General features: G+C 35.5%; 1 protein-coding gene across 1 annotated transcript in view; it reads right to left on the bottom strand.

Annotated features, from left to right (window-relative positions):
• Nucleotides 1-20,933, bottom strand: part of LOC127867883 (uncharacterized) — a 242,026-nt gene that overhangs the window by 17,791 nt on the left and 203,302 nt on the right. The window lies entirely within an intron of this gene.

The following is a 20,933-nucleotide window of genomic DNA, read 5'->3' as shown; positions in this document are numbered from 1 at the left end:
ACTGTTATTGTTGGCGTAAAATAAATCACTTGCAATAGCCTGAAATAGCTTTTTATTACATAATTAACAGATCAGGAAAACACTCAAACTTGCATTGCAATGTGTATACAAAAGAAAATCCATTTACCCTGATAAAGAACGGTGTAAAGTTTGTGTTCTTTGTCTCACGTAGACACGGTGCCTATACCACGTGACTTTTTCGGATCTGTGTTGGGAGAATAAAGCGCGGCCCCGTTAACATTTTAAGGATCTATTTTCAAATATTTCACCATTTTCAATGGGATGAAGTGGAGAGCCCGCTCATTCGTAAGGGCTTTCTATAGGTATCATGATCTCTTTAAACAAATAAGTATTGTTTCAGTAAAGTGCAACCGCGCGTTTGAACGGTTAGAAAAATGTCGGATCAGTGTATGAAAAAAATACTTGTTTATTTCTTTATATGTTTGAAAAGATCATGATACTTATAGAAAACTCACACGAATGAGCGGGCTCTCCACTTTATCCAATTAAAAATGATAAAATATTTAAAAAGAAATCATTAAAAAATGATAACTGTGTCGCGCTTTATTCTCCCAACACAGATCTTAAAAAAGTCACGTGGTATAGGCACCGTGTAGAACTTTTCGCGCTCGATTTGCGTGCTCGATCTGCGCAGTGAAATACCATATCCAGTTACTTATGATCGTGAATATTTGTGGGGTTTTTTTCTTTTTCTTTTTTTTCTGAAATGTCATGTTTGCGCAAAATAAAATAACAATATTTTAAAATACGTTTATAAATACCAAATATAAGGTCTTCAAAAAATGTCTCAGAAAAAAACTGTTTCCGTTAGTACATCTTTTCGGCCTAGACCGTCAAGTGAGGTACTTATTTTCGCATGAATATGTAAACAATAAAAACTGTCGTAGCCAATGCTTAGCAATTTTGCTTCAATAATATTTTTTTGCACGTTTTATGACACTGTTATGTTATATAGTGATTTTCTGTAGTTACAAGGCGAGTTATTGAGATCTGCGAAGAGCTACTTTTATTGCGCACGAATTAAGTGGTAAGTCGGACTTTTGGGAATTTGTTTTTTGGCAGCCAGCCAATTCGGACTGGCTCAGAAATTTGTAAAAAAGTTATTGTGCTAAATATGTTATTGTGAGGGGAAGTGGAGCGTGTTCCATACCAAAAAATAACACCTAGGAAATTTGTGGTTTCGGTTATTGTACTAACAAAGCATATTACCAATCATTATTTAAAGTGTATTAGTTGAAAAAGAAGCATACATGTTTTAATGTAAAATATAGTATAATAACAATCGCACATATGGAACACTACCTGCAAAATTGAATGTTGAAGGCTAATTGTGAAAAGTGTAGAAAAATGCCTTCGGACCAATTTCTGTATATTAAAGTTTTTGGGTTGAGTATCTTTGTTCGCTCACCGATGCCTGTACGTATTCATGAGTAATACTACACGTATAAGCACAACGTTTTTTAGAACGATTCACTTGTCCAAGTCGGTTAGAACAAACAATACAAGTTTTTCACACTGATAAAATCACGAGTTTTACTAACTGATAGAAAACAATATGTACATTTAAGTTCATTCTTTTCTACGGATTCGATTTCGACTTTTTATTAAAAACTACGGACACTTAATAATTCTGACTGGCAATCGTGAGTTCATTTTGCGCAAAGAACTTTATGATCCACTACAGCCTCTCTGTTAGCATCGTCATTGTTATATTGTGTAAATGTTTGTGGTTACATAGGCAAAAATCAAATGAGTCGTCTTCTGAAAAACTGGGCACAATGCATGTGCGTAAAGTGTCGTCCGAGATTAGCCTGTGCAGTCCGCACAGGCTTATCAGGGATGACATTTTCCGCCTAAATTGGATTTTTGCTAAGAGGACAAATGTCATAAAAGTGGACTTAACAGGCTAATCGGTGACGACACGTTTCGCACATGCATTTTGCCCAATAAAAGCACACGTTTAAAAAAAGGAACGTACTTCTATAAAATATGCGATCGTCGCTGGTCAATAACAATGTCATCTGAAAAATAAAGGTCTATAATGAAAACTATGTTGCGATATATTTATGTAACTATCGGAGAGTACTTTTTCAACATAAGTTTTATCGTTGACGTAAATAAGAGCTTTATCAAACAATTAAGATACTAGTAACGCACACTGCTGTAATCGGGTGGATTGTAAGTAATAACAGTTGATGAAACAAGTGTTGAACGCTAAAAAAATATATTTTGTCTGCATAACTTATTATGTGACATTTATATTGTCAAGCTGAGATCATAAATGTAGGTGACATTCTCTTTCGATGGTTGAAAATATTAACAACACAAACGCTGTCACGTGGCACGTGTTTTATGATGACGAACAAAGAACCTGTCTACAGGTGGAGATATGTTCATTATCTACATGCCATTACCTCTGTAAAATAGAGGCATATCTTGGCGGAGCCATCTCGCAATACACTGAAACTAAGTCAGATCAGTTTATCTTCCAACCCATCACTGTCCTATTTTATTTGATCACGATTGGATGAAGGTGTTTTAGATTTAATAGCGATTATAATCTATGTACACGACACATTTTTGTTACTAAACATTTATAATAAAATCTAGTACTAATGCAAATATAGAAACATGTTCAGGAGATAAGTATATGGAATGAAAAATTGCTAGTACAATACAATACATATCATAAAACATTAAACCAAACAAAGCATAATTACAGCTGAGGTCACCGCCTTGGAACGGTCAACAAATTAAACGGGTTTAAACCGGTTGATGGTAAGCCTAACCTTACACTTTGATTACAAGTGAAAATAAACATTAACCTTGTAATTCAAAGTAAAAGGCAAGAAAATAGATAAATGTAATTTTATTACATGGATGTTAAGAAACGCAAGACCAACATGATTACAACATTTTGAGGTACGATGAATGAAATCATCTGAAAGTATCGAACTCATGCATATCATTCTCTGCATGAATCAAGACGAGAAAGAAGGTTGTGACAACGTGATGGCATTGGTTTACTTAAGAAGAGACACGGGGGTAGGCACATTTCAAAAATACTCAATTAGATCGCGAGAATTAACAAATATAATTTTGATTTAAACTATTGTTTAAAGGTATTTATTTTGTTAATTAATATTCATATAACGTGCTTATGTGAATAATTCAAAGTTTTAAAATATGACAAAATACATCTGAATTAAGAATATAAAAAAAACGTTGGAAACAAACATGAGTATGATTATAAGTATTTTCGCTTTTCAATATTTAAAGCGAGATTATACGATTTTGCCAAATATTTATTAATTTATATTAAATGTGTAAAAACTTATTAAACATATATTTCAATATAAATTAAAATAAAAGTTAAGTAGAGCATGTTTCGAAAAAAGCGAAATAAGCCAGATATTTAAATCTGAAATCGAAACTGTCTGTACAGTCGAATTCGCCAGCATGTAAATACGATGTGAATCTAAATTTAGTTTAACGGTTCATTTTAAATTTCTGCAATGATATCTATTCATACGACACACGAATACTAACTAAAAAGACGAATGCTTCGGTTATTATAGGAAATATGTACGAAATATCTTCGTCACAATCGGCTCGGGGAGCTAATTTTGCATTTTATGAAATTCGTCTTTAATGTATAATTTTTCTTGCCTATTTTGTGTTATTGTAACATATTTTATCAATATATTTCAATTTAACACATATACAAAATCGTATAATCTCGCTTTAAACAAAATGTTTAATGATTGAAAAAAAATGTTTACTTATCAATTTTTATATTTATTTATCAATTTCGTTGTTCAGAAACCATTTTCTACAACAGGAACGGGCATTTTATAGTTGCCATTGTCGGCGTTCACATATTCAAAGCGGCCTTTGCCAAAGGTGCAGTTTCATCTCAAGCAGCCTTCATTCCCGCCTGAACTGTGATAGCCAAGATCTTTGCCTACTCTACCAACCTGCAAAACAGTCAAACCATCATCATTTCGGATCAAAAAAAGCCGATAGCACTTTATTCTCAAGTCGTTGACTTTTGGGACGAAATTCGCTTTGGGAAAGAACCCTTATCTGGGGGTACAAACCGTACCTTGGTACCTACCAAGATTTTCCTATCGACAGATGTAGAGATCCAGATTGCAATTAGGAAATTGCTGACATATATATATATTTATTTATTTATTTATTTATTTATTTATTTATTTATTTATTTATATATTTATATATATATATATATATATATATATATTAATATATTTATATATATTATTAATATTGCATTCTGTCCTTCATTTTCTTTCCCGTGATGCATTATTCTGGAATTTGTACTTATCGCTTGCTGCTCAAAATTTATCAACAATAAATTGATTCATCTTGTATAAACATCCAATACTTTTTAATAAGTTGCTTGTCTTTGTTTAGGTCTTCTTCTGTTTAATTTTAATTGTTGTTTTATTTATTACATGATACTTTACAAGTGCTTTTGTGTGCCTAATTCTATAGTTAGTGTGAGTTTCGGTAAGTCTTCAAACTTGTTAAAATCACAAATTCACAAATGATTTAGATTATGCTTTTATTATGTTGATGTCTAGTGTCGCGTTGTTAGCACCGTCGTCCATCGTTTAGGCAACGGGTAAGCTGTCTTCAATTAAAGACTAACAGATGATCACAGACATTTCTCTCCTGATCAATAATTATATTTGCCTATCATTTAGAAGACGTTACTGTATATATTGGTTAATTAGATGTATATCCTTATCGCAGGTCAGGTCATGGATACTTAGAATAGAAAAAAAAATATCAACAACTCAACAAGTACAAAATATCATGAAAGTTGGTATACATATTGGTCTTTAGCTGTGTCATTTTTCCGTTGGCCAATCTCTCTCCGTTAATCCGTCCATAAGTGTGTATGTGGCAGCCATAATTCTACACTAAGTATTGCATGTTAGGCCTTGTTAGATGTCAATTTTTTTAACACATTTACAAACATGCGATGTTCTACATGCTATACAAACGAACATTTTGGAATCTTGTCGTACATACCTAAAAAACTATACAAATATATATATATATTATATATATATATATATATATATATATATATGAGAGATATAGAGAGAGAGAGAGAGAGGAGAGAGAAGAGAAGAGAGAGAGAGAGGAGCGCTAGAGATAGAGAGATCTAGAGCGAGAGAGAGAGCTATCGCTCAGCCTCGATATCGCTGCGATCTCTCTCTCTCTGCTCTCCGCTCCCTGTCGCTTCTCTCTACGCGCTCTCCTCTCTCTCTTCGGCTCTACTCTCGCTTCGCTCGTCTCTCTCTCTCTCTCTCGTCCTATCGCTTATCTCTCCCCCCTCCATATCTAGAGTTTCTTCTGAGAGAGAGAGGAGAGAGATAATGTAGTTTTTTATTATAGTCTCATCAAATATTTACAGGTTTCACAATTTTGCATATATGAAAAATTAAGATAAAACATTTTCCATTCATAAAATGAATTGTAAGAGACGTATTCTGTGTATCAATGTACTTAACATGACAATCAATATACATGTTAAAAGCTATATTGCCTCCACCAATCTTACCCATTGTCATACAAATTTGTTGCAGTATATTATCCAACATTGTAAATTGTGACATTATTGCACAAACAGTTAACCAACTAGAAAGAACATTAAACTATCATGGCATACCATGATAAGATGATTAGTGGTGATAATATATACTTCTAACCTATTATAAACGTACGATCATTTATCAGAATGTAGACAATTGCTCTATATCAGATTGAAGGGAAGTAACTCTTCAAACCCTATCGTTAAAATATCTACTTTTATAAGCCCTGAAGAGTCACCTTTCCTTCATTAACATTCAAGTGCGCTAAGAAGCAAGTTTAATGCATTATTGTAGTTCCAGCATAAACAATGTAATGTACCAATGTCTTTTAAGATTCATAAAATTGATACATAACATATGACCACTATACAAAAGCCTTATAAAGGGACTTTGATATACATACATATCAACATATTGTCTGTACAATCAAACCAACTAACCATTGTTAATCATTGTACAAACAGAGTTGGAAAATAGGAAAATGAAGTGATGCCTGACAAAAAGAGAATATTGGCCTAAATAAGACTACTTGACATTATAATGGTACTAAAGAAACACTGGTTAATTAAGAATTTGATGTTGAAAAAGAAAGTGTAAAGACACAAGTCAGCTATTGATACATCATAGTTCCCGTTTATATTGGTAGGAAATGAAGAGCAAAAGTTAACTATAAAACCTTAAAACCAACTATTAATATCTACAACCATGATCAATACAATTACTCAAAGATTGCAATACATAGTATAACACATAGGTGAATAAAACTATGTATGGTTGCATTATGATCAAACATTAAACGGATAAACTTAACATACGTTAGCATTGAAACAACAAAACGTCCTCGAAAAGTTCAGTTTTTAAGTCAAGGATTATATATATATATATATATATATATATATATATATATATATATATATATATATATATATATATATATATATATATATATATATATATATATATATATATATATATATATATACTGAAAATCTTGTTGATAATAGCCCTTCGATCTGTAGTGCAGTTTCTCAAAACAAACCAAAGCATTTAGGTTGATAAAATAAAATAAAATAGAAAACCGTTTTCGTGGCGTTGTTATTCTATATGTGATAGCTGCAAATTCCTCTGGTCTGGACCTAATTATTATGTACAATCACTATACACACTGACAGTATATACTGAATTGATACCAATTCCAATGATATAGGTTAACAATGGCTGTTTGGTGTATGCGCATCAAATGCACATCGCCGTGTCTGTCGTGCATCGTCCTTCGAGCTTCGTGCGTAAATTTTTATGTAAACCGCATCTCCTAAACCGCAGTCCAGATTTAAACGAAATCTAACAGGAATTTCCCTAATGTGATCATTTTCCAAAGTTGCTTACATCTTTCCAGTCCGTTGCTTTTGTTTATCGAAATAGCTAAAAAATAGTATTTTTAAACTTTTAAATCTTCTACTTTAAAACCGCAAGGGTCATAAATTAATATTTTGTGTCTTACATCGTTTAGTGGTCCTCTTCTAAGTTGCTCAAATCATCCATCTAGGGTACAAACTGGTCAGGCCCAAAGGTACACATTAGTTAATTATATTTATGTAGTGAATAACTCTTAAACTACAAGTCCCTGAGCAAAAACCCAGGTAACACGAATACATATTACATAAAAAGTATTACGAGACCATAATTACATGCAAATATGAATGATTGTTAACCGTATTATTATACATTTTAAATTTATTGAAAGTATTGTGTTTCTTAATGCGCTAGCATGCATAGGTAGTACATGTAAAGCACTTATTAGTACAACGTCACCGCCTCTATTTTTAGAAAAGATTAATTCAGTAATTCCCGGTATCCGAGTCGTTAAGAACGTTCACAACTAGTTTAACACAATGATCAAATTAACAAGTAAATGTCAGCTCCATTAATTGTTCCAATACTCCTTTGCCTATTTATTAAAGATACAAACGTATACTACTTCGTACTGTGTACTGGTCAAAAACAGCAACTTAATACCGCTTAAAGGCAATCGTGAACTAATTGTTCAAAAATGTTATGATCGACTTGAGCCCCTGGCAGCATCTTCAATTTTATTCCTGCCGCGTATATAAAAGAGGGACTTGCGTATACAAGAGCTTATCGAATGGAGCGCAAACACTGTAGAGCCGAAACGGAGTATTCATTTTATAAGAAATATAAATATAAAGTGGCCTACCAGGTGAAAATATCCACTACTCCTTCACGAAAAACACGAAAACAACGCCATCTTGAAAGTAAGTTCCAACTACCCTCACTTAAACCCGGTAAGGTACCGTATACGCTAGCCCCCTGTTATAAAGGCCATATAAAGTAGTTATTTTATTTATGAACGCGCTTCACATTCTGATTATAAGATTAAATAAGGACGATTGTGTTCAGTTCTAAAATGTGGGTTATATGTTTTTATTTAAAATTTTAAACATATTATTTTTAATAAGTGTGTAAATGTTTATCAACAAGCAATATGTGATAGTAATTGTTTTATATTTAAAATAAATGTAGCGTGTTTCCTTGTCCTAAATCTGCAATATGTGTACGATTTGCGCTCAATGTTGCTGCTGCATAAATTAACCAAAGAAAGCTAGGTCAAAAATGGGCATAGACAGCTAACATCGTTACGTGATACCCTTCACAGTTTGATCAAAACATGTCCATGCAATGTTTTCAAATGAATAATTCAGACGCTTAAAGTATCCGTCTGCGCTCTTAATAATATAAGTGTTTACAAACCTGTTTGCTTAATTCAGATATCATCCCATACAAGGTGAAGTGGTGCATGTTAACAAATACAAATGCATGTGTATTTCGTATCATTAAATGCTCCTATATAAGGACGTCTCCTTCTTCATTACTGTTAGTGAACAGTTAGGAAATCAGTTCACAGCATCAACCTCAAAGAGTAACATGCCGTTCGTGTTCCCTCACAGCGACGTTAGCACTGATTATTTCACGGACAACAATGCCTCAGGGGGCGAAGGTGGAAGCTCGTTTACTTTTATTAAAATTGACAAAGGCGCTGTGTTGAAGAAAATAAAAGCATGGAAGGACGACTGGCGTATCACGGGCGTAGAAGTTTGGATGACTGACGATAGCAGTCGCTTAGTGGGCACTCGCTCGGGATCATTAGCCGAATTTAGTTTTCAAAGCGGAGAAAACATTACCAAGCTTAATATTCAGGCAAGTGGACCGTATTCTTCCGTGGCAAAGAGACGGCGATTGGGAGCAATATGGTTCCAGACTAACAAAAATAGGGATTGGGGAATATTTTCAAGAAATCTCCCTGAAGATGGGCGTTTCTGGCCTGAAGTAGGATCTGGGATTTGCTGCGGGATTTTTGGAAATTCGGGAGACGATGTTGATCGTCTCGGATTTGCAATGCTTCGAGAAGTAAAACGGTCTATTTTGACAAACGTGACGTATCCGAATCTGGCGAGGGAAATAGTTGCAACTACCCCCGACACTGTAGCTCACCAGGTGTTCAGCAACAATACAGCAATAGAGCAGACGTTCGAGCTGAGCGGCTCAAAAAGCGTAACTATCACCCGAGAATGGGGTCTCAGCACGACGCTGTCATACTCTCACACAGTAGAAGTCAAAGCTGGCATACCGGAAGTTGCTTCTGCGGGGTCGTCGTCCACCTGGTCTGTCAGCGGAACAGCCTCCTTCTCTCAATCGTCAACGACATCTGAAACAAAATCTTGGACATGGCCGCTTGTTTGTCCTCCCGGCAGACGCATTCTAGGTGAAGCCACAATGTACGCCGACAACATTGACACGGAATACGAGGCCGATATGGAGTTGCATCTTGTCAACGGCAAGGTCTACCGTTACAAGGAAAAGGGATCATACAACGGCCTCAACGCGAGGACTGGAAACGTCACTGTCACAGATCTTGGACCCTTTGGTGGAAAGTAAAATAGTGGTGACTGTTTTCCTTGCGCCGATATGATATCGTTTTCGCTCTCTGACTTATTAAATACATTTATAACATGGACTGAAACAACACACTCTGCATTATTTAATATTTAATATCGAAATTGATTTATTGCACTAACTGTAGTTATTCTCTTTATAACAATCTTCAGTACATCCAAGTTCTTCTGATTTGCATCGGATCATCTAAATATAAAAAAACGAATTTCACCAGAGATGCTGAGCAATTATTTGCCGTTATATACTTTATCATGTTACATTTATTTCTATAAAATAATTTTCATTCTCGAAATGTTTATATCATATTTTATAGTATCAATGATATACTAGTGATGTTGATTATACATTTTATGAGTAATATACATAAATATTCAAGCCATGTAAACCAGCTTTTTATACGTTGTATTACTGCAAAACGATGATCCTGAATTAATACTATATGATGCTAGAGTTTGAAATTTTGTCATTAAGAAGGGATTTTGCTGATGTTTGTATTTATTTAATTTCATCGTTTCTCAAAAAATTGTACTTCTGTTGCTCTGGTATATATTAACCATTGAGTAATAAAATAGCTTTCAAATATAATTATTCTCTTGAATTGCTTTTTGATTTAAATAGCGATGTAAATTTATAAACTATGTTTAAGAATATTCCGTTGACCCAGCACTATCTAGCAGAGCAATACAATACTATATGATGTGTAAACATAGGCAAGGTTTACATAGAGCAAGCTTTAACATTACAACTTTAAACAATTAATATAGAAGTGTTTGGCAAGCGGTTCGACGCATAATCCCAAGATACTAGGTTTCTCATGAGAACCTAGGTTTTCAAATGATAACCTAGGTTCTCATTTGAAAACTTGGGTTCTTGAAGCCATGTTCAATCTTCAAGCGAGAACCTAGGTTCTCATGAGAAACCTGGTTTCTTGGGATTATTCGTCGAACCGCTTGCCATAGAAGTGGATAAATTTGCAATCATGCTTTGAAATTTGTGAAAACGCTCACAAATGTCAACGATTCTGTAGGATAACACTACGTTCCCCTTAACTAGAAAAACTATACAAATAAACATGGACAGGCGACCAGATATACAAAAAGAAACGTCATAAACGTAAGAAAACACAAGTGGTTAGCGTGTGGCTATGATATCAATCAGTGAAAAAAAAACATTTTGAATGATGAATAATGAAATTATAACGAAGAATCAACATTTCTATAAAACAAATTCACTATCAAATATATATATATATATATATATATATATATATATATATATATATATATATATATATATATATATATATATATATATATATATATAAAGGTATTCAACTAAAAATCACCCAAAAACGGATTGGCGGATACAATTGGAATGTTTTGTTTGTATTGAGAGTTAAGTCGCTTTTCCAAAGTCTAGCTCATTCCGGTTTAATCATATTATAACGCAGCTATGTTGCGTCGAATCACAGTCATTGCCTTGCATAGAGTCATTTTCGACATTCGTATAGTTACGTATTACTCTATGCATCGTTATGTATCGTTATTCATAAACATATACGTAAAACGATAACAAAACATCGCCCAACGGCGCATATTTTTACAATTATGAACCGTATTGTTATAAGTGTTCATTGCGTTTCTCGTACTACACAGTTCGCTTGCAACGCGTTTAGCGAAATGATATCTCCCTTGTTTTCGCAAGGAAGCCATCTTTGGCCGCAGCGTGGATGCTAACTAAAGCGCAGATGCACCGAGTCTGATCACAGTCATCACCTTTCACAGAGTCAATTGCGACATGATAATATTTACGACGGATTCTTTATATCAATGTAAATAAAATTATAAATGAGCCTCGCTCTGTGAAAATGAGATTTTATGCATGTGCGTAAAATGTCGACCCATATTAGCCTGTGCAGTCCGCAGAGGCTAATCAGGGACGACAATTTCTGCTTTTATTGAAATTTTCGTTTCAAGATTATTATTTTTGACACAAATCCAGTGAAGGCGGAAAGTGTCGTCCCTGATTAGCATATGAGGACTGCACAGGCTTATCTGGGACGACACTTTACGCACATGGATTTAACCCCCTTTTCTTAGAGCGCGACTCAAATGCATAAAACACCCTAAATATTTGTGAATGTAATTAAGAGTCGCGCGAATGATTTAACAGAGGGAGTTATAAACGGACACTTCTTTCTCTAGAAACCCGGGGCAACTCGAGTCAATCTTCATTTATAGGTTGATATCCGGGAATGGCTCCAAGGCTCCAAGTTAAAAATCTGTCCCCAATTCCAATTAAGTGCCGACACAATGCAGGGTACATCGGCACCAAGGTACAAACCGTACCAAAACTGCTTCAATCACAAACACATAACAAAAATATGTTAGTGTCCGGAAACTGACTTACACTACAACATTAATTTTACATTTAAAAAATCTAGTCCAATTATTGATATATTGTTGTTGGATGTAAGATTGCTTATTTCGATATCCATCGTCTGAAATTCCGGCAAACTAGAATTTCAATCATTATTAAAAACGAAATTAAACGGTTTTACCAAGTATGGTATAATAATAGTAATACAAACATTAAAAGAGCAAGACTAATTGATTTCAAGTAAAGATTATATTAAATATCAAACCGCTTAACGAATAAACTTATTATTTATTTATTTTTTTACACAGGTATGTAGATAAATGTGCATTTGTTGTTATTTATTGGCTGGTTTTGTTTTATACCAGTAGTAAAACAAGATAAAAACAAATCCTATTCTGATTACAAAACAAACATAATATTTAAATCACAGTCCCACATCGTCAAATCAATGTGACGATTTTAAAAAGAGGTATAAGTGCAAGCGGTAAATTGCTCTACATACCGAGACAATCTTGAGAGTACGACTTTTGCCTACAATGATTCACTATGTCAATAATTTGGCGCGATACCGGAGCATTCGCGGTGAAGATTTCGCATCCAAATGTATCAGAAGGAAAAGAACGAACTGAGGACTGTTGACTATATATGGGCCGTGCTCTGTGAAAAGGGGGTTTGATGCGTGTGCGTAAAGTGTCGTCCAAGATTAGCATGTGCAGTCCGCACAGACTGATGAGTTTCGACATTTTCCGCTTTTTATATTTTCCGTTTGAAGAAAGTCTCTTCTTAGCAAAAATATAGTTCAGGCGGAATGTGTCGTCCCTGATAAGCCTGTGCGGACTGCACAGGCTAATCTGAGACGACAGTTTACGCACATGCATTAAACCCCTTTTTTACAGAGCACGGCTTATATAATATTGCATCATGAAACTCAGAATCAAACAAGGGACAAAATTGTCACAAAACCAGGTTTTCAATACAAATGTGACCTTGACCTTGAAGATATTGACGTAATTCTTTCGCGCGACACACCGTCCAATTATTGTGAACAAATGTGCCAAATGATTTTAAAATCTGACAATGAACGACATAGTTATGGCCCGGACAAGCTTGTTTCGCCAGCCCGCCAGCCCATCAGACCACCAGCCCGCCAGCCAGCCCGCCAGACAGCCCGCCAGCACGCCCGCATTCGCCAATCTAATTATCAAATTTTCCTACAGAAAACCTGGTTAAAAAAAACATTCCTGTCAGATAATTCATCACAAATGTCCGTGATGTGAATACTGAATGTGTCTATTTTGAATTATATAAAACCTGATTTACTATAACGTAAATTTAATTCGAAAGTAAAACTAAACGAGTACTGCACAACGATTTATAGATTGAACACATTATTATTACTATTCATTGTATTTCTTATGTTTCCATAGTGACGCGCGCTTTAATCGTCCTGCAAACTTTGAATATGTAACTTTCTTGGCAACATTATTTTGATTTTTTTTTGTATATATTCTGAATCACAATATTATTGTTAAGTGCAGTACCTCATTTGAGATTTATTACTTAATGTATACCATTGATACTGATGAAAAGTGGCAATTCCAAATAGATGTTGTACTATAATTAATGCGCATGTTATTGATTCTCACCTTTTAACAGACTTTGGCATGTTTTGGAGTTTGTCATTTAATGCTTTATATTGATAAATGTAAACATTGGATCTTAAAAGCTCCAGTATTTTTTTGTAAAAAGGTTACCCTTTACAAAGCTCGAACCACTGACCACTGACCCCGGAGTCCCTAAAAGTCTAAAGTAAAAGTCTACTGCCATGATCACTCGGCCAATCGTGCTCATGTAATGAGAGATGTATGTTATACTAAAGCAATCCTCGTAGTTTCACAAAACATAACGACAACAACAGAACTCTCCAAATTATTCAATCGTTTTGCGTTGCAACGCGTAATAATCTTCTGGGGACCGTTTCAATAAGCTATCATATCGTAAATATTACGTTATCGTAACTCGAGTAGTTGCGATTGGATTTACGATTATCGTAAACCGTTTCAATAACCCCCTCGTAAATGTCCTCGTAAATAGCTCACGCAATCTACGATTTCTTTATTGTACATTTGGTTTTCTTTGGGGTTATATTCAAACTGTCAACATCCGGTAGGGTGTTTACACCGTGTTTTTTCGTAATGTGTTGCGGAAATTTGAGAAAAAGCACATATAACAAACATTGAACAGAGAGCGAGATGGCGCAAACGGGATCAATAGACGATTTATTGCATAAATCAATCTTTCGTACCGTGTTACAGTGGAATAGTGTTTTTTTCACTGTGTGCAAAGTCCATGAACTCACTGGAATTGTTACTAACGTCTTTTGTGGAAATGGAATTTAGAAATGTCTAATCATCATGCTGAATTATCAGCAGCATCATTTCTGTGGAACACTGCGATATGCCTTATATAAGTGTTTCATAGTTATGGTGCTTTTAAAATAGTTCACTATCTGCCAAGATTGGAATGGTACTTGTATACAGGTAAAATAAATAATTGTGCATTGTTTATTTTACTAACATATTGTAGTGAAATAAGGTCACTTCCAACAGCCTTGCTGCTGGGCTAGCTCTTTAGCGACGCGGTTAAAGTGTCTGACTACCACTCTGGAGGTCGTGGGTTCAATGCCTGGCTTGGGCTCAGTATTTTCACATTGGGTGCTGGAGGTTTCGGTAAATGACAAGTTCGGTAAATTGATTTATATAGTAAATGCCGTTGAGGGTTCGGTAAATTGGTTTTTATAGAGGTGGTATACCCAGTCCTACCAAGTTACTCCCAGAACGGCTAGATTTTAGCCATCGCTTATCAGCAGAACTAATCAGTGTTAACTGTTCTGTGGTCATAAAGCATACTCCCCTGTCAGGCTGACCACAGCCTGCTTGGCGAAAATAAATAAACCCAGGTGTTATCTCTGGCCAGATGTAAATCTGCTGCACATGTTTCAGAGGGTTATAGACCAGTGTAATTAGCAGTTGTGCCAAATATTAATTGCCAAAAAAAAAAATTATAAATGGATATGTATAAATCGGGTAAACTTGAAATTTGTTAGTAAAATAATTTTATGTTCACCTTTGTTAGCTTTTAAATGTGACATGAAACAAGCACCGAACATGTGTTATGAAATGATTGAAATTAAAACTAATAGAACTTACTTGTATATGATTTTAAAAGATAGTTTTCTTTACTCTTTCAGAATCTTTTTTTGCTGAGACGAGACCTCCTTTGAACGGAACATACTATAGCAGCGTAAAGTGTCTTCCCTGATTAGCCTATGCGGAGTGCAAGGCTAATCTGGGACAACACTTTAACCAAATGCATTAAACCCCGTTTTCCCAGAGCGCGGCTCAGATGAAATTAAAGAGCGTTTTGATATTTAACCACATTCTCTTGGGTCGACGATAGGAATAAACTGAAGCTTTTGAAATCAACTTAATATTAACTAGAAATGGCGCGCCAGATGCCGACGCGTATCCCTACACAGCCCGTGTTGAAAGAAGAGATGTTCAGTATAAAAGTGACGTCACGCCAATTGGTGAATAAATGAAGAAGTTATGTTAAAACAAAATTTTGGACCCCACCCCAACCCCATTCTCCTCCATCTCCTCCTACACTATTAGAACTAGAACCTTGAAACTTACACACATGGTAGCTATGAGCATATGTTCGACGGTGCACTATTTGGAGTTTTGATCTGACCCCTGGGTCAAAAGTTGTTATCATGTGCGTCGCATGTTGTAAGTAAACCGAGTTTTTTAACCCATTTTACCCATTTATTATACACAACTTTTGACCCATGGGTCAGATCAAAATTTCGTCACCGTCACCGTCGCACATATGCTCATAATTACCAAGTTTCAAGGTTCTAGTGCTAATTGTGTGGGAGAAAATATGGTCCGATCAAAAATAAAGCGGAGATCAATACAATATCCCCACGCGTTTAAAAAGCGTGGGGATTAATAAACATTCATAAATTACTTGTTAATATTTCATTAAAAAAACTTCATGCATGGCTTAATCCGAATTAAAAAAATCCGAGATAAAAAGCAAATTCACGCGGAGCTTTAGGGTAGACAAAAACGAGTTGAAATGAAATGAATAAACCGAAAAAGAGAATCTGGATTGATCTATGGCAATCAGAACTGATGTTCAGGTCCCGCTGCGAATTTAATAAACCTTAAGTGTTTAAAATATTAATAAATTCATGATCGCGTTTTGATTACCAAAGATTGACGAAGCAAGACGTATACATTCAGACAAGGACGTGTGTTTTCAGTCCAACGGAGTGTTTACTTAGCTTGCGGTTTGGAATTTGCATAAGTATCAATAAACGTTGTTCGAGTTTGTCGATATTTAGCTTTTAAAGTATGGTCGGTTGAAGATGAAACCAGTTGGAAACTCTGGGGGTGCGCATTTTCTTCCATTCATCCCTTCGTCAATCCCATTTCGTAATCACTGTGAAAAAAATTCATTTCAGATTTTGTAAATTACTTTGCGGAATTATTCAGCATCATAAGAGGATGTGTCATTCACACTCTAAGGCCAAGGTCACACTTAGAGGGAAAAGATCGAATTTGTAATCTCTTGCTTATGATTGCTCAATGGCCGTGTCATTAGAGTCGCGTTCTGAGATAACTGGGCATAATGCTTGTGCGTAAATTGTCATCCCAGATTAGCCTGTGCAGTCCGCACAGGCTAATCAGGGACGACAATTTCCGCTTTTATGGAATTTTTCGTTTAAATGGTGTCTCTTCTTGGCGAAAATCCAGTTTAACCGGAAAGTGTCGTCCCGGATTAGCCTGTGCGGATATCATAGGCTTATCTGGGATGACACTTTTTACGCACCTGCATTATGACCAGTTTTTCAGAACGGAACTCATTATAGTGTAACGTGTCTACCGTTCCTTCGGGATATATATAGAATGGCTTTTCCTCGGGCTTTCCTTAGCCGTGTGATTTGATAAACAAATAATATAATTTGCCTCTATACAAGCCGGTTCCGTATGCCCTGTGCGACTTGGATTGCTTTGATCACTTGGGTTGACTTGGGTCGACTTGGGTCGACTTAGGGTGTCTTGGGTGACTTGGGTCACCCCGGGTGTCTTACACCTATTGCAACGAGTCTGCAGTGTCTCCCCTCTGCGTTACGCAAGGGAGACAATCAATGTCCCCCCTCTGCGTTTATGCAAGGAAGACATACGGTCAGTGTCTCCCCTCTGCGTTACGCAAGGGAGACAATCAATGTCCCCCCTCTGCGTTTATGCAAGGAAGACAATCGGTCAGTGTTGTACAAGCGACACTCAGTAGCTTGACAGACTCAGGCTGACCTACGAGACCTGAAACGTGCACTGTCCTATATTACCAATGAAAACCTGTGACCCGGACAAAGGTATGAGTCTCTATTGAAGCTACCCAGCAAGCTATGGTGAAGTGCGCAAAGTTGCTTATGTCACCTCTACTCAAAAGGCATCCAAAGTCCCAGATAATTCCAATGGTATAAGGTCTCTAATTAATGCAACGTATTTAACGTTGTGAACTGTTCGACGATCGAACGCAGACTGACTGCTCCCCATAAGAGCAGCGCTTTATATACTGATATATATACCACGTGACCCGCTTGCTAAAGACATCACCCTACTATTTCATGTAAACACAACCCTACCGTTTCAAACAGTAATTGTATAATACTGTGGCTATATTATGAAATACATATTGAGAAATTTTCAATATAAATATGTGCATAGAATCATAGCAACAAATAAATACCTTTTTAAGTGCAACCTATCCAACACAAATTTATGTGATATATGCAGCGAACACATTGAAACAATAGAACACCTGTTCTGGGAGTGCAAACATATTCAAATTCTATGGAACCAGTTAACAACATTTCTAGAGAAACAACAATTAAAATTTAAACTGTCTCTCTTAAATATCAGTTTCGGTGTGAATACTTTTAAAATACCAGAAATTAATAACACTGTGAACCACATTATCATACTCATGAAATATTTTATATTTAGCTTCAAATACAAAAAACAAATACCTACCTTCAACTGTTTTATAAACTATTTAAAATTAAAGATCAAAATTGAAAAAGAAATAGCCCTCAACAACGATAAACTTCATATTTTTGAACAAAAATGGAAACGCATAAACTTTCATAACCCAGTCCAGTTGTCTTCTACCTAACTCTCCGCAAATCATCTCTATGATTGATTATTACATTTAAAAATAACAGCATACACCACAGGCAACCAAACAAAAAAAAAACAGTATATCCTAGCATATCATGTATAATATGTGTTTGACATTATAACTGTTGTATTATACCACTTTTGTTCTTGCTTATGCACATATTTACATTGTATGTTTTATATTGAATAAAAAAAAAAAAATGAAATACATATTGTGCATGTTTGTAACCGACTTGTATTATTAAATCATCAAATTATGTACATAAAAATACAATGATCAATCCAAAATACACACGCTAATTGCGTGAAACGTACCGAATGGTCGAATGCTTGTTCGCGGGAAACGTACTTTCGTTTTGGTGAAAATAATAGGAAAGAACTCAAAGAATAATGAACTTAAGGATAAAATACCGGCAAAAATTATCACAATAGGAAAAGGTTCGAGATTAATTTGAAGAAAGGAATATTCATAATTACGAGACAATGAAACGCGCGAAGTCCGTTCTTCCTATGTCATATTCCTGTACATAGGTATATTGTTGTCCTGCCATTTCAAAAGATTGAAGGCATGAAATAACTTGGCGGAAATTTAAAAGACATGAAGATATCTGTAAATATCACTTGAAACTGGTCTGCTGATTGAAATGCTCAATTGACTGTCTATTAAGGCATGATTATGAAAAGTAAATTTATTGAACACTTATCCAAAAAGGACATACGAAATACTTAAACGTGCATGCACACACTTTCACCGAGGCATTTTCGAAACCTAGGCAACATGTCGAGCCCATTGTCAATACTACCTCTAATAATTTGAGTCGCGTTCTGCGAAAACTGGACAAAATGCATGTGCGTAAAGTGTCGTCCCAGATTAACCTGTGCACTCCGCACATGCTAATCATGGACGACACTTTCTGCCTCAATTGGATTTTTGCTAAGAAGAGACTTCATTTATACGAAAAATGTCATAAAAGCGGAAAGTGTCGTCCCAGATTAGCCCGTGCGGACTTCAAATTGAAAAATTGAAAAATGAATAGCACACCATCTCCACATGGTTAATACTGCTGGGAAATGATTTTAAAATTGCATTTTTTTACAAATTAACCTACTATTTTATATACGGACACATTTAAAACACTTATAAGTTATATGGACGTTTAGAAACGTATTCAACAAACGTGTTATCTTTGTTTTCAAAAATCGATCCGAATGTCGAAATTGCGAATCGTGAATCTCTCTGAGTGATTCAGTTTTTTTAATACACTCCAATATGTGACTGGCTGACCCCTGATGATTGACCGAGTGCCTGGTTGTAGACCAATTATATATACTGCACCTGGTCATATGATACATCGACGATCTCGCGGTTATACATTAAGTATGATGTATCGTATCCAGAATTATTCATTTAAATCATTGCGACCATATGGCCGTTCGCCGTCTTACACCAACCCGTGCATAGCTACGATAACAATCTAATAACAAGTGAAAGTACAACTCCCCAACCTTCCCCTTTAAAACTTCTCATTTACAGTGTTTTTCGCAAATCATGATCCAAAGACTAAAAAATGCCTCCAAAAGCAAAAACAAAATCATATAATTTGCAACAGATACAAAAGCAACGCGACTCAAAAAGCCAAAAGCCCGTCATAAAGCTATAGTATCATTGCCAAAATTAAAAATAACGGACACGATCAGTATTTGAGCCACTCTGTGTGAAAACGGGTATTCATGCATGTGCTTAAAGTGTCGTCCAAAATTAGACTGTGCAGTCCGCACAGACTTATCAGGAACAATACTTTCCGCATAAACTGGTTTTTCGCTACGTTAAGACTTCATTAAAACGAAAAATACAATAAAAGCGAAAAGTGTCGTCCCTGATTAGACTGTGCGCACTGCACAGGCTAATTTGGGAAGACACTTTACGCACAGGCGTTAAGCCCCGTTTCACAAAGCGCGGCTAATTTATTGAACGTCTCTGAAACCGGTATTTCCTCCAAATATAGCACATTTTCCTAATCCACGATGTTCTTACAAAAGTCTTAACTTGAATAGCGAACACCGTCGCTTATGTCCCAATCCACAGGTGCAGTGTGACACTTTTGTCCACGCAGTGAACTAGATAGCTACTAGATAGCTTTAAGCTACGGAACGTCTGCCACATTTATGAAAGTTCAAGTCACCGAACAACTGGTTATTTGTTGGTCACAGCATCGGTCAAAGCATTTTAATTGCGATATTAATTATTCCCTTACTGCCTAAAAACAGGGTTGGGAGGCGAATTTAGACAACTCAGACAAGATGATTAAAAGTTATGTTTACTATCTAAAACCAATTGTGCACAACTCACGTTGAAGCAAAATGTGACTAGTACGTATATAAGCTCGACGTTTTTCCTACACTGGGCGCATTCTTTCGAGAAAATGGCAAGTTATTCCCAATTAGCGTCAAGGGAGTGCAGAGAACTTGGATTATACTGTTTCGCCTTTCGTAACACGTCTCTTTCTTTATTAATATATATTACGGAATATATATATATATATATATATATATATTAAATTGGACTTGTGAAAGACATCAAAGAACATATCTTATAAAATATATCAAACCAGAATTGTGACTGTTATGAATTGAAAACACTATACGATCAATTAAACATTTTATGGTGACAATACAAGTTTAT

Source organism: Dreissena polymorpha, chromosome 2 (genome assembly GCF_020536995.1).
Source record: "Dreissena polymorpha isolate Duluth1 chromosome 2, UMN_Dpol_1.0, whole genome shotgun sequence".
NCBI lineage: Eukaryota > Metazoa > Mollusca > Bivalvia > Myida > Dreissenidae > Dreissena > Dreissena polymorpha.
The sequence above is the reverse complement of the archived record's forward strand: the minus strand, read 5'-3'. Positions and strand labels throughout refer to the sequence as shown.